The sequence below is a fragment of the Aquarana catesbeiana genome, linkage group LG11 (genome assembly GCF_042186555.1).
Source record: "Aquarana catesbeiana isolate 2022-GZ linkage group LG11, ASM4218655v1, whole genome shotgun sequence".
NCBI classification, from domain to species: domain Eukaryota; kingdom Metazoa; phylum Chordata; class Amphibia; order Anura; family Ranidae; genus Aquarana; species Aquarana catesbeiana.
Window position 1 is genome coordinate 91,870,924 of NC_133334.1, and position 25,510 is coordinate 91,896,433.

Genomic DNA, 25,510 nt, shown 5'->3' on the forward strand with positions numbered 1-25,510 from the left:
TAATAGAGGGTCATTTTCTGAAGCCTCTATAAATACCCATAATGGGATTTCCTGTTTTGCATGGTATTTGGACAGACTGGCCAAATGTGCTGCTCTGTAGTAGTTAGTAAAATTAGGGTATCCCAGGCCTCCTTTATTTTTGGGAAGATGTAGTGTGTGTATAGGTATACGTGGTTTAGAAGAGCCCCATATAAACGAAGTTGCTCTTTTTTGTACTATTCTCAAAAAATAGGAAGGAATTGGAATAGGGAGGACTCTGAATAGATAAAGCAATTTGGGTAGAATAGTCATTTTGATTGCATTAATCTTCCCTATCCAGGATAAAGGAAGTTGCGACCATTGTTTTATTAGATTTGTGATCTGTCTTAATACAGGAGGATAATTGGTTGAGAATAAGTCAGAATGAGATGCTGTTAAATGAATTCCAAGATATGGGATTGATTTTTCTGCCCATGTGAATGGGAGTGCAGCCCTAGCCGGGATCAATTCCAAGTTTGTGAGTGAAATATTAAGCACTAGGCATTTCTTAGGATTAATCATAAGGCCGGATAGGGCTGCAAATCCATCAAGAGCTGGTATTAAGTTAGGACCAGAGACCTGTGGTGATGATAGAAAAAGTAATATATCGTCTGCAAATATACATAATTTGTGTGTGATACCTCCTACTTCAATGCCAGTTATAGTTTGGTTTGTTCTGATGTATTGGGCCATGGGTTCGAGTATAAGTGCAAATAATAAGGGAGATGATGGGCAACCCTGTCGGGTACCTCTTTCGATATTAAAGGCTTCAGATTTGTATCCAGCATATTTTATATAGGCTTTGGGTTTATTATATAATGCTTTGATCCATGTTAAAAAGTGGGGTCCAAAACCCCATTTTTGTAATGAATATTGCATATATTGCCAGGATACTGTGTCAAATGCCCTCTTAATATCGAGAGATAGAAAACATAAAGGGATTTTCCGTTTTTTAGCAATATGTGCCAATAACACTGCCCTGCGTATATTATCGCCTGCCTGTCTATTTGGCATGAAGCCTACTTGATCTCTATGTATTAATTTTCCTATAATGCTATTGAGGCATTTTGCTATTATTTTTGCTAATAATTTAATATCGAGGTTTAACAGAGAGATAGGCCGATAATTCACACAGGAAGTATCATCAGAAAGGGGTTTTGGGATCATACAAACAATTGCCATTAGTGTTTCTTGCCGAAAAGAATGTCCATCTAGAAGTTTGTTAAAAGTTTCAGTGAGAATGGGAGAGAGTATTTCTGAGAATGTTTTATAGTATAAAGCCGAGTAGCCGTCTGGGCCTGGTCTTTTGTTAAGTTTTAGGTCTTTTATGGCGTTAGCAACTTCATCTATAGTTATAGGCTCATCCAAACTGCTTTTTTGATTCTGAGATAACTCAGGTAAGGTTATTTTTGAGAAGAAGGATTCAGCCTCTGTAGGATTAAATTCATTGTTTGTCTTGTATAAAGTTGCGAGATGTGAGTGAAATTTATGGACTATTTTAACTGGATTACAAGTGTAAACATTTTTTGATAATTTCAAACGTATTGGTTTGAAAGATTTGTTAGTTGAATTTAATGCCCGAGCCAAATATGTACCTGGTTTGTTTGTATTCATGTAGAAATTGTGTTTGGAGCGTTTGAGGGATTTATCAACTGACTCAGTGAGAAATAGATCGTATTCAAATCTAGATTTTTCTAGATGAGATTTTGTACTCTGAGATAGATTATCTTGAAATGATATGTAGGCTGCATTAAAATTGAGTTCTAGTTTTTTTGCTAGATTTTTGCGTTCCCGTTTAAATAGTGCCATTTGTCTTTGTATTGTACCACGCAAGACAGGCTTATGAGCTTCCCACAGTGTTATTGGGGAGATGTCTGTTGTATTATTAATTGATATGTATTCCTTTAAAGCTTGTTCAATGGCCATCTGATGTAGTGGGTGTTTGAGCATTATGTCCGGTAAGTACCACGTTGGGTCATGCGCTTTTGGTATGGCTGAGGCTATAGTAGTGTATACTGCATTATGGTCAGACCACGGAATCGGAATTATATCTGATGCAATAATTTCTGGTATCATTCCTATTGTTAGAAAAATATGATCTATTCTGGTGAAGGTTTGATGAGGGTGCGAGAAATAAGTGAATTTCTTTTTCATTGGGTTACTTTCTCTCCACGAATCTACCAGATTGTATTTGGAAAGAAGTTGAGAAAAAGGTAATCTAGAGGTTATTTTGGATGGTGTAAAAGGTGATTTATCTAGAAATGGGAGGAGGACCTGGTTCGAATCCCCACACATTATCACTGTTCCTATTTTGTGTGTATTAATCACTTGTAATATATGTGAGAGGAATGGTGTAGGTTGGTTGTTAGGAGCGTAGTAGGAAATCACCGTGATTGCTGTATCCATTATATAACCCATGAGTATCAGGTATCTACCTTCTGGGTCTTTAATTTCTGATGATAAGGTGAATGGTGTGGATCGGTGAAATGCAATTAGAGTTCCCCTTTGCTTGGTACAGGCAGAAGCCGTGTAAATTTGTTGATAAAAAGGAGAAATATATTTTGGAGTAGAATCTTTGGTGAAGTGTGTTTCTTGGAGGCATACTATGTGAGCCTTCTTGTTATGGAAAGTACGGAAGGCTTTGGTCCTTTTTTGAGGGACATTTATTCCCTGAACATTCAGGGAAAGTATATTCAGTGGTGCCATGGCAATAGATCAAATAGTTTTGACTTGCTTTTTGTTATGCAGAGCTGACTGCGCAGATCAACCTGTGTGGACTGAAGAGATGAATAGATAGAAAAGAAACCAGTGAATTCTGGAGTAAAGAGTAAACAAAAAACATATGAGATTAGATGATACATTGTATAAATTATTTTTTGCAAGTAATCACAATTTACCCGTGAAAGAGAATAAATATCTCTCTCAGGGGAATAAGTGCCTTCGTCACACTCCCACATAATATGGTTGGGAGAATGAGGAGGGCTAATGGGGGTACACGGATCTTCCGCTTACAGGAGAGAAGTGCTATGTCAAAAGACATCAAAATGATGTTTCATTAATTGGAGTGCAGAATATAGTTTTTGTTGAAATTATTTATTCCAGGGTGGTTGTATATGGTTAGTCTTGCCCTAGGCTAAATAATTAAGTTAGAAAGGTACTGTTAATAACTTTGGTATTGATGAAGATAGTTTGAATTATTTTGGGATTTTAACCCTTTTAGAGTAAACAATTACATATTTTATTCATATGTAACTGTTTAGATATGTTAACTCATAAAACTGAGGTTGTATTGCTTCAGATTAGAATAAACAAAAACATAATTCTAGGAACTAGTTAGGTAATAATATATTTGTTTTAAGAAAAGAAAGAAAAAGCTTCCATTACTTCTGGATTATTGAACATATTTGTCCTAAAAAGTAATAAATCTATTGTTATTACCTGATAATATATAACTGAACAAGAATTTCCTTATTTCACTTATATATTCTAAGGCTATATGAATCAGAAGTAATAAGAAATATAACTGGAATGTAACATGATCCCACACAGTGTGTGACTATCAGAATGCAGTTACATTCAGTTATAAATATAGGTTTTTTATAGAGAACCATCTCTTAGTATAATAAATGAAGAGATATCAGGAATTAGGATGTCAGTCCATTGAATCTTCTTGGTCCATGGATGATGTGGCATAACGGCCTCTTTTGTGAGAATGATGATTCCCATTTTGTTCTGAAATTTTCTGGGTGCTGCCTGAAGGTGAAGATGATGCCATTCTTCTGCGTGTGGGAGTGTTGCTGCTTGTGGGTTCTGTCAGATTTAATTTTAAAAGGGTTTGTTGTAGTTCATCTGCTGATCTGCTTCTGTAAATTGTACCTTGGTAGTTAAATCTGACTGAAAAGGGGAAGCCCCATTGATACATAATGTTGTGGCGTTGCAGTTCCATTAGTTGGGGTTTCATGGATCGTCTTTTAGTAATAGTAAGTTGGGATAGGTCAGCAAAAATTTGATAATTGTGTCCTTGAAAATTAAGTTCCTTTTTTTCTCTTGCAGCAATTAGTATTTGTTCTTTCGTTCTGTAATAATGAAATTTTGTGATTATATCACGTGGGGGTCCATCTTTCTTTTTGGCTGTGAGGGCTCTGTGTACTCTGTCCAGTTCTAAACGTTCAATAGGGATATCTGGCTTTAGTTCTTGTAATAGAGCAGTAATAGTAGATTGCAGGTCTGTCACAGTTTCAGGTATTCCCCTTATGCGCAAGTTTGAACGTCTGGCTCTATTTTCGTAATCTTCGAGCTTAGTTTGATGTATTAAATTCTCTTTTTTTAATTGTTCCAATTCTGTTATATTTTCTTGGGTTGTAATTTCAATTTCATCCATTTTTATTTCTAAGGCTGCGGTGCGGTTTCCCAGCTCTCTTATTTCTTTGGTTAGGCTTTTTGTTATTTGGTCTGAGGTTTATTTTAAAGCCTTATGAAGCATCTTTTCAAATTGTAATAATATTACTGGGGATGCTGAGGAGGCTTGTGGAGAAGTTTGTGAGAGGATTTGTTCTGTATCTGACTCAAATGGAGAGTCTTGCTGTGACATTTTCTGTCTGTGAGAGCGCCCTGATGCTGTATCTTGTGAGGTGACTGGAGCTGCTTCAGCTGCAGTGAGTGCCTGTGAGCTCTTTGTGAGGTGATTTTTATTTCTGCCACGGTTTCCTCCCAGTACCATATTTCCTGCCCAAACTTTCACAGTTTGTTCCCTGGGGCAAAAAGGTTCAAATGGATACCTTTTGAGCCTGCAGGCTCCGCTTTGTCCTTCTCTTCTCTCCTCAGCGGTGTGGAGCTCTAACAATGCATGTCTGCTCCGCTAGGCTCTGCCTCCTGCCCCCCCAAAGTAATTTTCTTGCAAAAAATAATAATTTTTTCATGTAAACAAAAAGTGTCAGAAAGGGCTTTGTCTTCAAGTGGTTAGAAGAGTGAGTGATGTGTGACATAAACTTCTAAATGTTGTGCATAAAATGCCAGGACAGTTCAAAACCCCCCCAAATGACCCCATTTTGGAAAGTAGACACCCCTAGCTATTTGCTGAGAGGCATGTCGAGTCCATGGAATATTTTATATTGTGACACAAGTTGCGGGAAAAAGACAAATTTTTTTTTTTTTGCACAAAGTTGTCACTAAATGATATATTGGTCAAACATGCCATGGGAATATGTGACATTACACCCCAAAGTACATTCTGTTGCTTCTCCTGAGTATGGGGATACCGCATGTGTGAGACTTTTTAGGAGCCTAGCCGCGTACGGGACCCCGAAAACCAAGCACTGCCTTCAGGCTTTCTAAGGGCGTAAATTTTTGATTTCACTCTTCACTGCCTATCACAGTTTCAGAGGACATGGAATGCCCAGGTGGCACAAAACCCCACCATATGACCCTATTTTGGAAAGTAGAAACCCCAAGCTATTTGCTGAGAGGTATAGTGAGTATTTTGCAGACCTCACTTTTTGTCACCAAGTTTTGAAAATTCAAAAGAAAAAAAAAAATTTTTTCTTGCCTTTCTTCATTTTCAAAAACAAATGAGAGCTGCAAAATACTCACAATGCCTTTCAGCAAATAGCTTGGGGTGTCTACTTTCCAAAATGGGGTCATTTGGGGGGGTTTGTGCCATCTGGGCATTCCATGACCTCCGAAACTGTGATAGGCAGTGAAGAGTGAAATCAAAAATTTATGCCCTTAGAAATCCTGAAGGCGGTGATTGGTTTTCGGAGCCCCGTACGCGGCTAGGCTCCCAAAAAGTCCCACACATGTGGTATCCCCGTACTCAGGAGAAGCAGCTAAATGTATTTTGGGGTGCAATTCCACATATGCCCATGGCCTGTGTGAGCAATATATCATTTAGTGACAACTTTGTGCAAAAAAAAAAAAAAAAAGTGTCACTTTCCCGCAACTTGTGTCAAAATATAAAATATTCCATGGACTCAACATGCCTCTCAGAAAATAGCTTGGGGTGTCTAATTTCCAAAATGAGGTCATTTGGAGGGGGGGGGGGTTGTGCCATCTGGGCATTTTATGGCCCTCAAAACTGTGATAGGTAGTGAGGAGTGAAATCAAAAATTTACGCCCTTAGAAATCCTGAAGGCGGTGATTGGATTTCGGGGCCCCGTTCGCGGCTAGGCTCCCAAAAAGTCCCACACATGTGGTATCCCTGTACTCAGGAAAAGCAGCTGAATGTATTTTGGGGTGCAATTCCACATATGCCCGTGGCCTGTGTGAGCAATATATCATTTAGTGACAACTTTTTGTAAATTTTTTTTTTTTTTTGTCATTATTCAATCACTTGGGACAAAAAAAAATAATATTCAATGGGCTCAACATGCCTCTCAGCAATTTCCTTGGGGTGTCTACTTTCCAAAATGGGGTCATTTGGTGGGTTTTGTACTGCCCTGCCATTTTAGCACCTTAAGAAATGACATAAATTAAAGCCTATGTAAATTCCAGAAAATGTACCCTAGTTTGTAGGCGCTATAACTTTTGCGCAAACCAATAAATATACACTTATTGACATTTTTTTTACCAAAGACATGTGGCCAAATACATTTTGGCCTAAATGTATGACTAAAAATGAGTTTATTGGATTTTTTTTATAACAAAAAGTAGAAAATATATTTTTTTTTTCTAAATTTTCGGTCTTTTTCCGTTTATAGTGCAAAAAATAAAAATGGCAGAGGCGATCAAATACCATCAAAAGAAAGCTCTATTTGTGGGAAGAAAAGGACGCAAATTTCGTTTGGGTACAGCATTGCATGACCGCGCAATTAGCAGTTAAAGCGACGCAGTGCCAAATTGTAAAAAGTGCTCTGGTCAGGAAGGAGGTAAATCCTTCCGGTGCTGAAGTGGTTAATGCTAAAAATATTCATCATTTTCAGCACCAAGAATTAATTTTTTGAAGTGACGAAAATGGCCTGATTGTTGCAAATTATAAAGCACTGTGGGTGTTATTTACTAAAGGAAAAGTGCACTTGAAACTGCACTGAAAGAGCACTTGTAGTGCAAATTGGATTTTCCTTTAGTAAATAACCCCCATTGCCACTGTAAACACCAACTTACTCCAAAAACTGCTATTGAGCATTGAAAGAAGAAGCTACACATTGTTGAGTAAAATTTTTACTCTGTGCACATTCACATGTGCGTTTAGAAAAGGGTTTTTGAACAAACCAACATATTTTTAGAAGAAATCTTTTTTTTTTTTTTAGACGTTAGAAATATCCTTTTTTGTGGTAAACAGGCATGTTGTTAAAACCATAAAACAATACACAACTCAGGAACTTACAAAGTTCAACTTTGATAAATTGAAGGCAATATCAGACATTAGTATGTCCAAACTGTGTCTTGCCTTCATCAGATGGGGTGATGTCACCCCTGTGAAAGACAAATTTTGAAGATGCACACAAATTGAGAGTCAAAATGGGGATTTCCCTCCTGATCCCATGGCTAAGGTCAACATGTGCTAGCTCCCATCATGAGAGATCAATGGACGTGTTTCGGGGGTACAACCCCTTCCTCTCAGCTACTTGAGTTGCGAGGAAGGGGTTGCACCCACAGAACACGTACATTGATATCCCGTGATGGCAGATTATTATTATTATTATTATTATACAGGATTTATATAGCGCCAACAGTTTACGCAGCGCTTTACAATATAAAAGGGAGACAATGCAGTTATAATACAATAAAATACAAGAGGATTAAGAGGGCCCTTCTCAGAAGAGCTTACAATCTAATAGGGTGGGGCAGGTGGTACAAAAGGTTGTAACTGTGGGGAATGAGCTGGTGGAAGTGGTAGATTAGTTGGAGACGTGATAGGCTTTCCTGAAGAGATGAGTTTTCAGGGATCGCCTGAAGGTAGCAAGAGTAGGGGATAGCTGGATAGATGGAGGTAGCGAGTTCCAGAGGATGGGAGAGGCTCTGGAGAAATCCTGGAGACGAGCATGGGAGGAGGAGATGAGAGAGCTTGAAAGCAGGAGGTCTTGAGAAGAGCGGAGAGGTCGATTTGGGTGATAATTGGAGACAAGATTAGTGATGTAGCTCGGGGCAGAGTTGTGAATGACTTTGTATGTTGTGGTTAGTATTTTGAATTTAATTCGCTGGGTGATTGGGAGCCAGTGTAGGGATTGGAGTAGAGGGTTGGCAGACACTGAGCGGTTGGTAAGGTGGATAAGTCTGGCAGCAGCATTCATGATAGACTGAAGAGGGGATATCCTATGGAGAGGTAAGCCAATGAGAAGGGAGTTACAATAGTCAAGGCGAGAGATAACAAGGGAGTGAATGAGGAGCTTGCTGGTTTCATTTGTTAAAAAGGGGCGAATTTTAGAGATGTTATGGAGGTGAATTCTACAAACTTTTGACAACGATTGGATTTGAGGCTGAAATGACAAGTCAGAGTCTAGGAATACACCTAGTACCCTGGCGCGAGGGGAGGGACTGATGGTTGCACTGTTGATTTTGATAGAAAAGTCATGGAGGGGGGCACGAGTGGGGGGGAATATTAATAGCTCAGTTTTAGAGAGATTTTGTTTAAGGAAGTGGTGCGACATCCATGCTGATATGTCAGTTAGTAAGTTAGTAATGCGAGAGGAGACTGAAGGAGTGAGGTGAGGAGTAGACAGATAGATTTGGGTGTCATCAGCGTATAAGTGGTATTGGAAGCCGTGGGCAGTTATTAAGTGACCAAGGGAGGAGGTGTAGATAGAGAAGAGAAGGGGTCCAAGAACTGAGCCTTGGGGGACCCCCACAGAGAAGGGCAATGGAGAGGAGGAGACAGAGTTGTAGGTGACACTGAAGGAGCGCTGTGATAAATAGGCAGAGAACCAGGATAGAGCAGAATCTCGGAGGCCAAGGGAATGTAGTTTATTGAGAAGGAGCGGGTGGTCAACAGTATCAAAGGCCGCAGAGAGGGCAAGTAGTAGGAGTATGGAGTACTGGCTGTTGGGTATAACAGTTAGTAAATTGTTAGTGAGTTTTTGTAAGGCAGTTTCCTTGGAGTGCTGCGAGCAAAAGCCAGACTGTAAGGGGTCAAGAAGGTTATTTTCATTGAGGTAGGAGCTAAGACGGTTGTAGACTAAGCGTTCTAGAAGTTTAGAGGTGAATAGGAGCAATGAGATGGGTTTTAAGTTGTTGAGGTCGGTAGGGTCCAGTGAGGGCTTTTTAAGAATGGGAGTGATCTGCGCATGTTTTAGAGGGGAGGGGAAGATGCCACTAGAGAGGGAGAGATTGAAGATGTGCGTGAGGGAGCATAGGATAGAAGAAGAGGGTGACCGTAGTAGTTGTGAGGAAACAGGATCCAAGGGACAATTGGTTAGGTGGGCATCCGAGAAAATTTTTGTAACCTCTTCAGTAGTAGCCAATTCAAAAGAGGAGAGTGTTGAATGTGCTGCTAGGCAAGGTATCTTGGTTGGGGAAGACGTATGCACAGTGGAGATGTCCTCACGAATTGCATCGATCTTGTCTTTGAAGTGATTGGCAATCTCTTGGGCAGTGAGTGAGTTAATGGGTAGAGGGGGTGGGGGACGAAGCAGAGAGTTAAAGGTTGAGAAGAGCCGATGGGGACTGGATGACAAGGAATTAATAATAGAGACAAAGTAGGCTTGTTTGGCAGCATGGAGGCATGAATTGTATTTTAGAAGGGCAGATTTATATAGGGTGAAGTCTTGCAGGCATTTGGTTTTACGCCACAGTCATTCAAGAGCACGGCAATGTCTCTTGAGATTCATAGTGTTGTCAGTTTGCCAGGGTTGTAACGGTCGGGGGCCTGATTCTGCGTGTGGTTAGAGGAGCAAGTGCATCTAGTGATGATGAGAGTGAACTGTTGTAGACAGAGGTGGCCAGGTCAGGACAGGACAGGGGAGAGATTATGTCATATAGGTGGTCAGTAGCAGAATAGAGAAGAGAAGGGTTAAAGTGACGAAGGTTTCTACAAGTAATTGTTTGCTGCTTGGAGGGATGGGTGGTTGGAGGGAAGCATACAGTGAAAGTAATGAGGTTGTGATCAGAGAGAGGAAAGGGGGTGTTGGTGAGGTTGCCAGGGTTGCAGAGATGGGAGAATACAAGGTCAAGGGTATTACCATTGGAGTGAATGGAAGTATGTATCCATTGGGTTAGGTCAAAAGATGAGGTTAAGTCGAGAAGTTTAGCTGTAGTTGGGCTGTTAACATTGACAGGAATGTTATAGTCACCAAGAATAATGGTGGGTATTTCAGAGGAGAGAAAGTAGGGTAGCCAGGCAGCAAAGTCATCAAGAAAGCACGATACCGGTCCTGGAGGCCTATAAATTGCTGCAATCCTCAGAGAAATGGGAGAAAACAGACGAATAGAGTGCATCTCGAAAGAAGAGAGGGATAGGGAGGGACAGGAAGGACTTGGAAGGTGCTTTGTGGGGATAGAAGGAAGCCAACTCCACCTCCTTTCTGTCTGTTGGGTCTGGGGGAGTGAGTCCAATGGAGACCACCATGGGAGAGGGCAGCAGGAGAAGCTGAGTCAAAATTTTGAAGCCATGTTTCTGTTATGGTGAGTATGTTCAAGCCATGAGAGATGAAGAGGTCATGTACAGATGGAGCGGGCGTTCCAAAGGGCGCATGAGATTGGTGGGGTGCTTTGAGGAAGCAGGGGGATAGAAATTAAACTGAGTGGATTGCGGTGGTTGCCAGAGGGGAAGGGGTATTGGATATGTGGCTTGCATTTGGAAAATGGCGGACCAGGATTAGGAGAAATGTCACCTGAGACTAGGAGAAGGAGGAGGGCGAGGAAGGCAAGGTAGGAGTGGGATGTGCATGAGCACACGTGTCTAGTGGCCCTGGTATTTATGTCAGCATGTGGGTGCAGCAAATGCAGGAGATGATGGGTGCCATAGTAGGGAGAGGGTAGGAGTGAGGGTGATATGTGCATGCTGCAGGGAAGAGAGGAGGGGTAGAGTAAGGATAATTTGAGGATAGAAGACACCAATGTGAGAAGGAAGAGAATAAGGAGCATGTTAGTGGATAGAGAGTGGTAAACTAACTTAATATAAAATAAATGTCAAAGCTGGTTTGCTTGCTGTCTTGCAGAGTGGAGCAGAGTTCTTGTTGTTGTTCATGCAGCTTTAGTTATCCTGCTTTCGTTAAACTGCGTCGGTGAAACTGTGCATCACTCGTGACAGAGCCACTCAGGACAGAGCCATGATGTCTGTGCCTTGCCCCTGTCTGCGCCACCCCATAAGCTGCCATAAATTTATAGGGAGACTAGGCTGGGGTGCATTTCTCAGTTGGTCATTATTGGGTCTGATGCGAGACACCTGAATATGGGGAGGAGATGGCCAGTACCAGACCAGCTACAGACACAGGCTAGGGTTGTAAAGCTATTTACCTCTCTTGATCACTCAAGCCACATGGAGTTGAGAATCAATCACCAGTAATATTGCTATTGCAGTGTGTTTGTTATAGAGCTAGCAGTAAATATGGAAGTTTAAAGATATGGCAATAGGAGACAATTACCAAAAATATGTTACAGCAAAGTCAGTTCAGTAGAGATGTACAGATGGATAGGAGACAATTACCAAAAATATGTTACAGCAAAGTCAGTTCAGTAGAGATGTACAGATGGATAGGAGACAATTACCAAAAATATGTTACAGCAAAGTCAGCAAAGTCAGTTCAGCAGAGATGTACAGATGAATAGGAGACAATTACCTGTAAAAGAGCAGAGAAGACATGATCAGAATTGATAACTGCATCCGTGAAACTACACATCACTCGTGACAGAGCCACTCAGGACAGCACATGTTGACACACTGTGTGCATCTTCAAAACTTGGCTTTCAAAATTTTTATAAAAATTAAGAAAAATAAAAACAATAAGTAAACGTTTGGTGTGTTTTATATTCTGCCTAAACATCAATGATGTTTTTTGGTCTTTTTTTTCCACATCATTGATGTCTTCCTTGATCTTCTGTAAATCCCTATTGCACACCATGATCTCCCCGATGAGGATGTCTACACTTGCACTTGTAAAATGTGTTCTTCCACAACATCCACATCACCTAAAAATAAAAAAAACACACCATGTATTATAAATATGCAGGCATACATCTATAACCTGAAGCTGTGGTCTCAGACATTCACCTGTTGTGGTCACTATTTCACCCACTTCATAAACCTTTCCTTCCTCCACATCCTTAGGTTGTGGTGTGCTGAGTTCCCCTTCTTTAGGAGGTTGTGGGTCCCTGGTGTCCTCAGATTTTCTCCCCTATGTGAATAAAAAAAGGTATACTTAGCACACAGATATTTGAGGGCAGAAATAGGAATATGAAACCTTGCTTGGAAGTGTCGTACAAGTGTCTGTTTTGGCAGAGTTCCAAGCTGAAGACATTATTTTTTCCCTTTCTTAAAGCTGGAATACTTAACTTTTTTGGTAAAGTATCACACATGTAGCGACCCCTAGTATCCACTGGAGCACCTGTGTGGGACACCCTAAAAAGGTTGTTCTGGTGTCCCACACTAGTGCTCCTGCGTCCAGATGTGTAAACAGCTGCTGAGTGTCCCCTCCTTTCACAGAATCAAGTTTGCATTTCATTCTAGTTACAAACCCATCTAGACAACAATGTCATAAACTTCTTTGAATACAAATAGGCATGACCAAATGTAGTTAACCTGCATCTGCCAAAAACATTGTATTAGTGGGCGAACGAATGATGTTTACTACGAACAATTACTGTGCCGACGAACCTGAAAGTTGCCATTTTAAACTGTACAACAGTAAAGAAAAGCACGTGGAGCAGCACTAAAGTAATAATAATAATAATATGAACACACGACAACTACTTACTTTTAGAAGCAGTTTCCTGATTCTTATGTACTGATCCTGCTCCCTCAATTTCAGGTCTGACCAGCGTTTCCTCAATTGATCCTTGGATCGCTGTACCCCAAAATTCCTGTGCAGACTTTTCACAACTTTAGTCATGATCTTGGCCTTTCTCACATTTGGGTTTGGGTACAGTCCATACTTCCCATCATAGTCGTCCCTCTTCAAGATGTCCACCATCTCTACAAAGGACATATTTAAGGCCCTAAATCTCCTCCGGGATCGAGACGTTCGTGGCTCCAGCCTTTCGTCATTGCTGCTGTTGCTGTCTGCATACACTTGTTCTTTCTCTGCCATGTGCTCTCCCACTGTGCCAAAAGAGAAGGGGTGGGGAATATACTAGATAGAAGGTCAGGGACAGGCGGAGTTTCACGCATGTGGAGTGTAAAAAGCGGGACACGCGTGCGTCGTACGTACGATCTGTGAGTGGAGGAAGGAGTATCGGAAGCGCCGATCGTAGGTACAATTTTAACTTGGGGCATCAGTGGCCTATACTACTTAGTGATTGAGGCCTATATTGGGACAAGATTAGGAGAGTTTAGCCTGACATTAGGGTTTGTCTTGTGTTGTGTCTTGCAGATAAAATGGATCAATTCAACGATCATGATTTCCTCCCCCAATTCATTGATTTTTAAAGAGAGCTGCCCTGTCTGTGGCAGATAAAACACCCCTTTTATACAAATTGACTAAAGAGGAAGGCAGCAGTGGATAAATTGCTGGAATTTGTGACGCCGTAGATCCCCATGGCAGACATCAACTATTTGAAGTGCAAAATAGGTGGCCTAAGGAGCACAAGAGGGTCTTGGATTCCCAGAGATCAGGAGCAGCAGCAGATGACATTTATGGACCCAGGCTGTGGTACTATGACAGACTGCGGGTTCTGTCAGACCAGACTAAAATCAGGCCATCACTCTCAACCCTTCCTTTCACTCTTCATTCCACCCCAGCTGAGGCTGTTGACATCCAACCTGGGCCTTCCACCCAGGAAGAAGATGTGGATGAGCCCAGCTTGAGTCAGGTATAGCATTGTTAAACAGATTTCTCAAAATTGTGTGTGATTGATGAACAATAAACTAAAACTATGTCCCTTTTTCATACACAGGAAAGCCTCAGCCAGGAGGAGGCTGTGGAAAGTGGCAGCCAGGAGGTGGCAAGGGAAAGTGGCAGCCAGGAGGTGGCGGGGGTAAGTGGCAGCCAGGAGGTGGCCAGGCCCAGTAGCCTGACCGAATCCCAGGTCCCTCCCCTCCGCCTTCAACAAAGGCCCAGGAAGGGGAGTATTGTATAGGAGTCAGCACTTGGGTTAATTTGGCAGGCTTCTGCAGCCCTCAGAACCCCCCCCCCAGTCTTCTTGAGGCCTGTGCCTGCATGGCTGCCAACAAAATGCAGGAAATGGAGGTGGGCCAATGCTCTTTTGTGAGGAAGTGATATATATGGCCCTAAATAAGGGGTTGAGGGGCGAACTCACAAGCAAAACCCACCTGTGTGAGTTGGACCATCCTCCTCCTCCACCTCCTGCCACAACTCCAACACCAGAGCCCCAGCCTGGAAGCAAGCGTGGAAGGAAGCGTGTAAGGAAGACAAGAGAGTGATGGCCTGGGTTCAGTCTGGTCTGGCAAAAGACGCAGGCTGTTGTAAGACCACAGCCTGGGGACATATATGTGCTCCCTATTAAATGGACTCCTCAGGCTCCCAATTTTGCCTGTCAAATAGTTGATGTGTGTCCTGGGGTACAAAGGCTTTGCTAATTTCACCAGTTTATCCAGTGTTGCCTTCCTCTTTATTTCGTTATGACCCCCTAATAAATGTTTTTATTTTTCTTAAATCATTGGCTATGTGTTATGATTAAAAAGGGACAGTTTGTTTGTGAGTAGGCAGGTACATTTCAAAAATACAATGTCAAATTAACAAGGGACACCAACACCAACCAATCTCTTTGAGGTTAAAAAATACAAGATAATAATGGTGTTGTGGTAACTTGACACACAAAATGAGAAAAAATATTATGTAGATCACTAGAAAAATAAAAATAAAAAACAGGAGATCTTGATTTATATAAAAAAAAAGGAGATAACTATAAACAAAAATTATAAACATTATTCTGGCGATCTTGCGAAAAAATAAAAAAAATTATTCATGAGATCACAAGAAATAATAAAGAAATCAGTATGTCAGAACTGTGTGTTTATTAGCAGCAAAACAACTTCATAATTCTAGCATTATAAAGAAGAAGAGAATGCGCTGCTTTGAAAGATTTCAAAATTTGCAGCGTGATGAATGTGCTATCTCCATTACGAACGCTAGTTTTACCAGACTGAGCGCTTCCGTCTCGTACTTGATTCAGAGCATGCGTGGAATTTTGTGCGTCTAAATTGTGTACACACGCTCGGAATTTACGACAACGGATTTTGTTGTCGGAAAATTTGAGAACCAGCTCTGAAATTGTTGTTGTCGGAAATTCCGACAAAAAATTTCCGATGGAGCCTACACACGGTCGGAATTTCCGACAACATGCTCCCTTCTAACATTTGTTGTCGGAATGTCCAATCGTGTGTACGCAGCATTAGAGTTTAAAATGGTGTATGATCCAATTTGATCCCTCTTCTCCTCAATATCCGGCTTTAGAGACAGTCCACAGAGCTTTAACACAAGGATATGTATTTGTATCCATGTGACTAATTTTCTAATCTCATTGGACTCAACTGAAAATAACTGTCACTTTTTTTAAAATAAATATCTCTATCCTGGTTTGTTGGCTTGGTGAATTGAGGCTTTTGCATGGTGTATGTGGGTATACAAGTTGAAAAGTCTACCTGTGCAATAGCAAGTTCCTGACTTGTTGTTGGCATTTTGGAATTAAAATATGCATTTCAGTGTGCTACCAGAAATGGTATATGCACCCTTTTTAGTGCATGAGACAGAAGTCTTTTTTTGAAAATGTTTAATTTATCAATTCAGACTCCCCAGCTGTTAAGGCCTCTCACTCTCGTGTTTGGCCTGACAGAGCCTCTAACCCACTTACATGGGGGTTAACATGCGAGCATACACCTCCACTGCTCCATAGTAACACCGCTTTTCTCAGGTTGGTAGTATGACATAAAAATAAAAGAAACTCCAATAGTGTAATCTCGTCTAAAAGATTTAATCACATATAAAACAACTTGTAATGAACTCACATTTAAAATAAAATGACAGGCAAGTCACTTCACGGCAAATGGAGAACTCCCACAGCACAGCAAGCAATAGCAACTGAAATAACAACAGGCAGGCCACGGCGGACCCAGGAGGTGTGTGTGCTCACGTTCGTCTCACCTGTCCGCAGCACTCGTCCCTTCACTGGAGCTCCGCTCTGTCCCCCTTCACTCCCTCCTCTAGTTAGACATGTGCACAATGAAATATTTCGTTTCAGAATTTCGTTTTCGTCCGAAAAATAAATTTATTTAGTTAATAATAATTGTATTCGTCCGAAAATCCAAATTATGGTCGAATCTGTCATTGAAGGCTTATGGTGTCTGTCGAATGTTCAAAGAAGATTAGACGGAGCAGCTAAACTGTACGACGCTGTATAGTTTACCTGCTCCGTCGAATCTTCTTAGAACTTTCAACAGACACCATAAGCCAAAGTACGTGTGTACTTAGTTCTAGCTATATTACTGCTCCTCCTCTTTGGTTACAATCAGCCAATAACATTCATCATCATCATTATTTTTATTTATCTTTTCTCCCCTACGTCGAATCTTTTCTCCCCTCCGTCAAATCTTTCCTCCCCTACGTCGAATCTTTCCTCCCCTACGTCGAATCTTTCCTCCCCTACGTCGAATCTTTTCTCTCTATGTAGAATAATCTTGGACTAATAGAGCTAAGGTTATGCACATTCGACCACAGGTTTGATAGACACAGATTGTTATTGTCATCATCATGTCAAAACTCCTATCTATATCGAACTGTTGTAGCAACGAAAACAAAAATAAAGCATTTGTTTATGTCGGATCTTTCGTTTTTCGGACTCTGCACTTTCGTTATCGTTTGTCAAAACGATAACGAAAATACCTGAAATTCAGACGAAAATGCATTCGGACGAAAAGGAATGCACATCTCTACCTCTAGTACTCGTGTGAGATCGCCGTGTAGCTACGCCCCGACATGTTTCATCATAAAGATTTAATCATGGGGTTGGCTAACCGGCGAATCAATCAAACTATTTAACCACACCAGAATTAGAGTGGGCGGTTGCAATTCACTCAGCATTCACACACTTCCTGTGTCCCCGTGTGTGCAATCTATAGCCCTTCTCTTCATTCTGGTTCACAGTTCTATATTGAATATATTTCAATCAATATTTAAAAGGTATTTTACAAATAAATGCGTGGCGATCAGCTTAACCTCCCGGGTGGTATGATTATTTCGGATTTTAGGTGCTGAAAGCGGTACAATTATTTTGCATGGAAATTTGGCGTTTTATATTGTAGGTCTGTAATTCTTAACAATAACACACTTAAATCTGTCCAAACAAGAGTCTAGTAGATATCCCGGGTATGATAAAGTTTGAAACACAAAAACATAAATTATAATATAATAAATAAAAATAAATAATTAAAAAAAAAAAAAATTAATAATAAAATAAATTTCCCCACGATTCACTATCGCTCAATTCTGCAAGTGTTCTAATTTACTATCGCTGTTTTCTAGCTGGTCTAAAGCCACTTTTGATGTAAAGGGACACTTTTTGGTTGCTATGGACAATCTCCAGTTTCCAGGCAGAAGGAACAGTATATATAACATAAAACTGCATGCAGGGCATGGGCCAAAGCACTGGGGACAAAAGGGATGTGAAATCATTTCATACAGTACTGTAATCTGTAAGATTACAGTACTGTATGTGTTACGATTTTACACTTTTTTGAATTTGCCGCCAGGCTCCGCCCCCGTGCGTCGCGCCTCTCGCAGGGAACGGAGCCTGGCATGGAGAGGCTTCGGAGGAGGACAGAGCCCGCAGACAGTACGGGGGACATCGCAGGATCCCTGGGACAAGGTAAGTAAAGCCACACCAGGATCCTGCGATGTAATCCCGAGTGTGGCTCGGGGTTATCGCTAATGGTCCTGAATTTTAACCCCGAGCCACACTCGGGAAAACCGCCAGGGAGGTTAACAATATCCCTTCCCTCTACATTAGAATGCTAACCATCATATCAAGGGGTTATTACTTCCCAGATATTTCTCACAAAGGTTGAATTGTCTTAAAACAAATCATTTCTACCCCACATTAGAAGTCAGTACAATATATCCACATTGATAATGAATATACATAGTGAAAAATATTCTTGTGAAAAATATTAAAAAATAGAATAAAGAATAGGGAAAAAAAAAATATAAAAAAAAATAATATAAAAAAAAAAAAAAAAAAAAAATTCCTAGTGAAAAACATGCATGTATATAGACATCTGCATATACAAATACACATGCATGTAGGTGTAAGCATAAAAGACATAAGTACAGTGCAAATCATAATATGAAATTATAAGTGTGCAATCATATTTAAATATGAACTACTACATTATATCATACACGTCTCTCAATTTCCCCATGTGTGACATAGTCTCTCGTGAAAAGTGACCATTGCAAATCTGTGATATCACTATTTAATTAATGTGTATAATATATGTATGTGCAAACTGCATTCTAATATCTCAACAATAATGAAAAAATATATAAATAATCTGTGGATATCTCAACAATAGTGAAAAAATTGTGGATGGACCAATAATGTACCCATTATGTGTCCCCCTGACTTCTAAACTATGCCCATGTGTTTAACATAGTTAACTGTTACTGATGAAGCAGTTGAGGTCCAGTTCTATGTTCATCGGGTTTGGGATCTCTCTCAGAGAGAAACTCGATGGATCTTTCTCCTAAAATGTTTGTTCCCTAGAGGTATGAACATAGAACTGGACCTCAACTGCTTCATCAGTAACAGCTAACTATGTTAAACACATGGGCATAGTTTAGAAGTCAGGGGGACACATAATGGGTACATTATTGGTCCATCCACAATTTTTTCACTATTGTTGAGATATCCACAAATTATTTATATATTTTTTCATTATTGTTGAGATATTAGAATGCAGTTTGCACATACATATATTATACACATTAATTAAATAGTGATATCACGGATTTGCAATAGTCACTTTTCACGAGAGACTATGGGGGTCATTTACTATAGCGCCAAAAAATTCTCCTGCAGTACCAAAAAATAACTCTCAAAAAAGGCCAGGAAGACTTCAACTCTCAGAAAGTCAGCGCTAATGCAAATGGAAAGCAGCGCTATTGCGGCAATAATGCCTGTCAGATCACATATGCTGGAATAGTGGAAGTCAGTGGGGCTCAAACCTGCAAAATCCAAAGTTCTCACTGAAGGCTTATATGCAAGTTCTTTGCCATAAAAAGTGTTTGGAGACCCGGGTTCTGCCCCAGGGGACATGGATCAATGCCAATTTTTTTTTTAAAAACGGCCATTTTTTCAGGAGCAGTGATTTTAATAATGCTTTGAGTGAAACAATAAAAGTGTAATATTCCTTTAAATTTCGTACCTGGGGGGTGTCTATAGTATGCCTGTAAAGGGGCGCATGTTTCCCGTGTTTAGAACAGTCTGACAGCAAAATGACATTTGAAAGGTAAAAAAGTTATTTAAAACTACTCGCAGCTATACTGAATTGCCGGCTCGACAATACACATAAAAGTTCATTGATAAAAACTGCATGGGAATTCCCCAAAGGGGAACCCCGAACCAAAATAAAAAAAAAAAATGACGTGGGGGTCCCCCTAAATTCCATACCAGGCCCTTCAGGTCTGGTATGGATATTAAGGAGAACCCTGGCCAAAATTAAAAAAAAATTTGCGTGGGGTCCCCCTCAAAATCTATACCAGACCCTGCAGGTCTGGTATGGATTTTAAGGGGAACCCCGTGCCAAAATTTTTTAAAAAATGGCGTGGGGTACCCCCAAAAATCCATACCAGACCCTTATCCGAGCACACAACCTGGCAGGCCGCAGGAAAAGAGGGGGGGACGAGAGAGCGCCCCCCCTCCTGAACCGTACCAGGCCACATGCCCTCAACATTGGGAGGGTGCTTTGGGGGTAGCCCCCCAAAGCACCTTGTCCCCATGTTGATGAGGACAAGGGCCTCATCCCCACAACCCTGGCCCGGTGGTTGTGGGGGTCTGCGGGCGGGGGGCTTATCGGAATCTGGAAGCCCCCTTTAACAAGGGGACCCCCAGATCCCGGCCCTCCCCCCTGTGTGAAATGGTAAGGGGATACAAAAGTACCCCTACCATTTCACCAAAAAAATGTCAAAAATGTTAAAAATGACAAGAGACAGTTTTTGATAATTCCTTTATTTAAATGCTTCTTCTTTCTTCTATTTTCTATCTTCTTTCATCTATCTTCCTTCGGTTTCTTCCTCCATCTTCTTCTTCTTCTGGTTCTTGTTCTTCTGGTTTTTCTTGTTCTTCTGGTTCTTCTTGTTCTTCTGGTTCTTCGTCCGGTCTTCTCTTCCGGCATCTTCCTCAGCGGCGCCGTCTTCACTTCATCTTCTTTCCTTGGGCCGCTCCGCATCCACGATTGGATGGGAGGCTCCCGCTGTGTGACGCTTCTCCTCTTCTGACAGTTCTTAAATAACGGAGGGCGGGTGACCCCGCCCCCTCTGACGTCACGGGGAATGCCACAGGGAAGTCCCCGTGCGTCAGAGGGGGGCGGGGTCACCCGCCCTGCGTCAGGGGGGGGCGGGGTCATCCGCCCTCTGTTATTTAAGAACTGTCAGAAGAGGAGAAGCGTCACACAGTGGGAGCCTCCCATCCAATCGTGGATGTGGAGCGGCCCGAGGAAAGAAGATGAAGTGAAGACGGCGCCGCTGAGGAAGATGCCGGATGAGAAGACTGGATGAAGAACCAGAAGAACAAAAAGAAACAGAAGAACAAGAAGATGGAGGAAGAAACCGAAGGAAGATAGAAGAAAGAAGATAGAAAATAGAAGATAAATAAAGGAATTGTCAAAAACTGTCTCTTGTCATTTTTAACATTTTTGACATTTTTTTTGACATTTTTTGGGTGAAATGTTAGGGGTACTTTTGTATCCCCTTACCATTTCACACAGGGGGGAGGGCCGGGATCTGGGGGCCCCCTTGTTAAACGGGGCTTCCAGATTCCAATAAGCCCCTTGCCCGCAGACCCCCACAACCACCGGGCCAGGGTTGTGGGGATGAGGCCCTTGTCCTCATCAACATGGGGACAAAGTGCTTTGGGGGCTACCCCCAAAGCACCCTCCCAATGTTGAGGGCATGTGGCCTGGTACGGTTCAGAAGGGGGGGCCCTCTCGTCCCCCCTCTTTTCCTGCGGCCTGCCAGGTTGCATGCTCGGATAAGGGTCTGGTATGGATTTTTGGGGGTACCCCACGCCATTTTTTTTTTAAATTTTGGCGCGGGGTTCCCCTTAAAATCCATACCAGACCTGAAGGGTCTGGTATGGATTTTGAGGGGGACCCCACGCCAATTTTTTTTTTTAATTTTGGCTGGGGTTCCCCTTAATATCCAGGCCTGGTATGGAATTTAGGGGGACCCCCACGTCATTTTTTTTTAAATTTTGGTTCGGGGTTCCCCTGTGGGGAATTCCCATGCCGTTTTTATCAATGAACTTTTATGTGTATTGTTGGGCCGGTGTTGTGCCGAGAAAGTTCCTCTAGGCGGATAAGGACCCCCCTCTACTGCGCAGGCGCAGCGCCTGCGCAGTAGGAGCTGGCGGAAATAGCCGAAGCGAAATAGAGAAGAAATCAGTTGTACACGGCGCCTGTAAGAGGGTCCCCCGCAGGCTCGCTTCACTCGCCGCGCTTCGGGCACGGCCTCGCTTTGCTTGGCACTTTTTTATTCCCTCTCTAGGTCCACTTGGATGGTGGGGCTTCAGCCTGGACCCAGGGCGCAGGCGCCGTGTACAGATGATTGAAGATTTTCATGTTTGGCTATTTTCGGCAGCTGCTAGTCGTTGGTACTGCGCAAGCGCAGCACTTGCGCAGTACAGGAGGGACCTTATCTGCCGAGGGAACTTTCTCGGCAAGACACCGGCGATTCAGTATAGCCGCGAGTAGTTTTAAATGACTTTTTTCCTTTGAAATGTCATTTTGCTGTCAGACTGTACTAAACACGGGAAACATGCACCCCTTTACAGGCATACTATAGACACCCCCCAGGTACGAAATTTAAAGGAATATTACACTTTTATTGTTTCACTTTAAGCATTATTAAAATCACTGCTCCCGAAAAAACAGCCATTTTTAAAACTTTTTTGCATTGATACATGTCCTCTGGGGCAGGACCCAGGTCCCCAAACACTTTTTATGGCAATACCATGCATATAAGCCTTTAAAATTAGCACTTTTGATTATTCATGTTCGTGTCCCATAGACTTTAACCACTTGCCTACCAGGCCAATTCTGACATTTCTCTCTTACATGTAAAAATCATAATTTTTTGGCTAGAAAATTACATAGAACCCCCAAATTTAGCAGAGACCCTAGAGAATACAATGGTGGTCATTGCAACTTTTTATCTAGCATGGTATTTGCGCAGCAATTTTTCGAATGCATTTTTTTGGGCTTTAAAAAAAAAAACAAGAAAGTTAGCCCAATGTTTTTGCATAATGTGAAAGATGAAGTTACACCAAGTAAATAGATACCCAACATGTCACGCTTCAAAATTGCACACGCTCGTGGAATGGCGCCAAACTTCGCTATTTGAAAATCCCCTTAGGCGACGCTTTAAAAATTTTTACTGGTTACATGTTTTGAGTTACAGAGGAGGTCCAGGACCAAAATTATTGCTCTCACTCTAACGTTCGCGGCGACACCTCACATGTGTGGTTTGAACAACATCTTCATATGTGGGCGGGACTTATGTATGCGTTCGCTTCTGCATGCGAGCTCACAGGGACAGGGGCACTTTAAAAGTTTTGTTTTTTTTTATTGTTAATTTTACTTTTTTTATTTTAGCTTGACACTTTTTTTCCAAAAAAAATTTTTTTGATCACTTTTGTTTCTATTACAAGGAATGTAAACATCCCTTGTAATAGGAATAAGCATGACAGGTGCTCTTTACAGTGAGATGTGGGGTTAATAAGACCCCACATCTCACCTCTAGGCTTAGAAGCCTGAAATAAAAAAAAAAAAATCTCTGCTTCCCAGCCGAAGCGGCGACGTTTTTTTTTAATACAGAGGCCGGGCGTGACGTCATAACATCACGCCCGGCCTCCGAACGATCATAGAGATTCTGGCGACCATCTGGTCCACCAGAAATCTCTATGCTAAACATCCGGGGATGGCGGATCCTGTGACCGACTCACCGATCGTAGCGGTAAGTCGGTACAAGCACCGGAGGGTGGCGGGAGGGGGGGGACGTCCCCTCTCGCCTCCTGTTAGAATGATCAAGTGGAACAGCCACTATGATCATTCTTATGATGTGCAGATTCGCAGGCTCTAAAAGACGATATCTGGATGATGTCTGTAGCTACAGGCATCACTCAGATATCCCCGCTCAAAGCCGAGGACATCATTTGGTGTACGGCGGGCGGGAAGCGGTTTTAATGATGTTCGCACAAATGTATTTGTCTGTTCGCATGTTCTGCTGCGAACAGAACAGGGGGGATGTTCGGCCCATCCCTAGTTCTCATTAAGAATCATGGGGGTACAACTTGTCAAGCAACTCGGAAGTCCAAAGTCGCCCAACTGTGAAACAAGTCATATATATTTTAATAGAAAGGAGCTCTCATTTATACTTGCATTTACATCAGCAGAACAAATGCAGGAAGTGATGTGTGCACATGGGCCAGAAGCAAATGTGTGGGGATGCCAAACAAATCAATGAACCCCACCCACACCAAATCTAACTACCAAATCCACCCCCGCATTGATTAAGCACAAGTACATATCATACCCTTATCCGGAAAATGAGCCGCATCTCATCTTTGCTAAAGAGGGACCTCGCCATGTCCACCTAGATGGAGATCTTGACCAGCACAGGGACTTCTGGGTGATTACAATGACTTATTTCTGGGTCAGAAGGCGAAACTACACTCTTTTGATCGCTGCTGCAAATATTTGATCGCAACCACTATTAGAATTTTATTATTTTTGTTTATTTGCAGATATGCAAATTTGTATTTCTACTTATGATATTTAAAGGCGTTCGATAAGAAATGGTGTCCCTGGGTTAGCAGCAGGAGGAAATCGTTCAGCTGAAATCACACACTTTCATTCCCGCATGTCAGTCCCGACTGCAGGGGCAATTTCAGAGACATCTGTGCAGGTTTCTGCACTGATATCAATACAAATTGCACCCCAAAGTCACACCAATTAAAACAGTGCAATTGTCACCGCTTTGACATGTCAATTTGCACCAATGTGAACTAAAGCTGACACAAACACTGCCTATCCACCAGCTGAATTCATTACCTGCAATTCTCCACAGCTGTTATATATAAAGATTCTACCTTTATCATTTACTTGCAGGTGTGCAGAAGCCTAGGTTTACATTGGAGCAATTTGAAAGATCAAATCGCATGACTATTGGCAGCAATGGCACTGTTCCAATCGATGCAACATTTTTTTGTGGCACTGCACCAATTTGCTAAAGTAGTTCCTGCACTACTTTTGACGATTTCTGGTGCGACTTCAATAGACATTTGTGTATGAAGCCACATGGATGTCTATCAAGTAGCACCTAAAATCACGCTGACCTTGCTACTTTGAAATCGTGCTACTTCAAGTGAAGTAGCGCGATTTCAAAGTAGCATCAATGTGAACCAGGGCAAAGAGATTAGTTTTTTGGTGCACAAATACATATTGAAATAAAATATAAGAGATATTGCACTTTCCCAAAACCACCACCCACAAACTAAAGAGAAGAAAGTAGAAGAAAAAAAAAAAACAAAACACCACAACAAGGCTCAATAATGTACTTTTATTTTACCAGCAGAAAAAAAAAATTACATTCATTTACTAGCTTCAAAAAAATTTTGGACAGGATATATGGTGCTACATTTAGCAATGGGATTTTAAGGGCCCTGCTCATAGGAGCTTACAATCTAAAATTAGACAAAACCTTAGAGTGGACACAGCTTTAATTTCTGTGTATAATGGGCAACACATCACATTGTTATCTGCAAGATTATAGAAACATACTTAACAGTCATTCTTACAAAGCATTCCAACATAATATTATAAAAGACTTATTCAAAACACCCACCACCAGCCCACAATCCACACATACATACATTGGTGACCATGTTCTGCTGGAAGCTGCATTTCGGTGTACACGATTAAACAAGATAAAAAAAAAGAGTAGGTCAGCAGATGCTTCCAAACGATGTTTGCATGATCAGACAGGAACAATACACACACAACATTGACAGCATGGCCACATAAACCCACTTTTGATTGAAAAAATGCACAAGAATTTCATCAAATCTCCCAATAACATTCCTTCTCCCCCACAAATCACAGCAAAAAACCTGACCTTCTCAGGCCAAACGAACCCCCTACTGCAGGCCTTTATATAAGAGAGGTTGTATTGTT

The 25,510-nt window shown here is 41.6% G+C and overlaps 1 long non-coding RNA gene across 4 annotated transcripts in view; it reads right to left on the reverse strand.

Moving 5' to 3' along the window:
- The window catches only part of LOC141112198 (uncharacterized), a 271,699-nt gene that overhangs the window by 219,470 nt on the left and 26,719 nt on the right, over positions 1–25,510 (reverse strand). The window contains exon 1 of one of the 4 annotated variants that reach the window (XR_012236548.1): positions 11,659–11,731. The exons of the other annotated variants lie outside the window; for them this stretch is intronic. This is a non-coding gene — a long non-coding RNA (uncharacterized lncRNA). Of the gene's footprint in view, positions 1–11,658; positions 11,732–25,510 lie in introns of those variants that run through there. 4 annotated transcript variants of the gene reach the window in all.